Genomic DNA, 587 nt, shown 5'->3' with positions numbered 1-587 from the left:
AGGTTAATCTAATCCTGATTAATTAATTTAATTTAATTAATTCTTTAATTAATTAATTAATTAATTATTTTTATTTTTATTTTTAATTCTTCTCTCTTTTTTTTATTAAAACATTTTGGGCATGGGGCCCATCTGTCATAGGCCCCAGGGGCCAAACCGGAACGGGCGCTACTCGTAACGGGCGCAGGGGCGCCCGATAGGGGCCAACCCGGGCGCTGGCCTCGGGCGAGACCAGCGGCGCGACGGGGCCAGCCCGGCCGCCGGCGGCGAGGCAGGAAGGGGCGTGGGGCGAGGTCGGGCCGCGGCGACTGCGGGAACCCAGGGGCGCGGGCACCGGACACAGCCGCGGGGGCGACGGCCACGGCGCGAGCGGGCAGGGGTGGTCGCGGGGTGGAGGGTGCTCGGAGTTGGCCGCGGGTGTAGCGGCGTCGCCGGTGCAGGGGGGATTCGGTGGTCGCATCGGAGGCGGCAGGGGCTGGGGGCCACGGCAGGTGCGGTGCGCGGGCACGGCGCGGTGAGCGCGCAACGGACGCGGCCGGAGCGCGTCAACCGGGGGCGAGCTCGGCGGGGACCGCGGAGACGAGCGC

This window comes from Triticum aestivum, chromosome 5A (genome assembly GCF_018294505.1).
Source record: "Triticum aestivum cultivar Chinese Spring chromosome 5A, IWGSC CS RefSeq v2.1, whole genome shotgun sequence".
NCBI lineage: Eukaryota > Viridiplantae > Streptophyta > Magnoliopsida > Poales > Poaceae > Triticum > Triticum aestivum.
The sequence above is the reverse complement of the archived record's forward strand: the minus strand, read 5'-3'. Positions refer to the sequence as shown.